At 42.1% G+C, this 468-nt stretch overlaps 1 protein-coding gene across 3 annotated transcripts in view; it reads right to left on the reverse strand.

Annotated features, from left to right (window-relative positions):
• Nucleotides 1–420: 420 nt before the first annotated feature.
• The window catches only part of LOC116375778 (tripartite motif-containing protein 16-like), a 16645-nt gene continuing 16597 nt past the window's right edge, over nt 421–468 (reverse strand). For all 3 annotated transcript variants that reach the window (XM_031832896.1, XM_031832894.1, XM_031832895.1), the window contains one exon: nt 421–468. This exon is cut by the window's right edge. The gene's annotated coding sequence lies outside the window, so the exon portion shown is untranslated.

A 468-nucleotide genomic window follows, 5' to 3' on the forward strand; every position in this document is an offset into this window, starting at 1 on the left:
GTATGGACTATCAATACAAAGTGACCATTTAGAATGAGGCCCAGTTCAATGAGAGGAAGTCTTAACAGAACTGGGGGATGACAGACAGGAAGTGGGGGGTGGAGATCTAATATATTTTTGTGCCAAACACTAAAGCAATCTACACCCTATTCCCTACGTAGAACACTACTTTAGACCTGGTCAGAAGCACCGTAGTGCACTACGTAGGGAATAGGGAACCATTTGGAACAGAGACAGTAATTCCCCTGAACATCTTCCTCTTCCTCTTCTGGTTTCTTGAACAGCCCTTCACTCCTCCCCTCTTCCTCCCCTCCTCCCTTTTCATTCTATTCTATCAGCCACACCACTAGCTCACCTCCACACAATACATTTACAAGTTAAAGACACACCTTGGAATGAATAACAAAGGAAAACTATTACTAGATGAAGTTGAGTGTTTTTTATTATTTCCCATCACCATAAATCATA

Source organism: Oncorhynchus kisutch, linkage group LG10, assembly GCF_002021735.2.
Source record: "Oncorhynchus kisutch isolate 150728-3 linkage group LG10, Okis_V2, whole genome shotgun sequence".
In the NCBI taxonomy this organism is placed as follows: domain Eukaryota; kingdom Metazoa; phylum Chordata; class Actinopteri; order Salmoniformes; family Salmonidae; genus Oncorhynchus; species Oncorhynchus kisutch.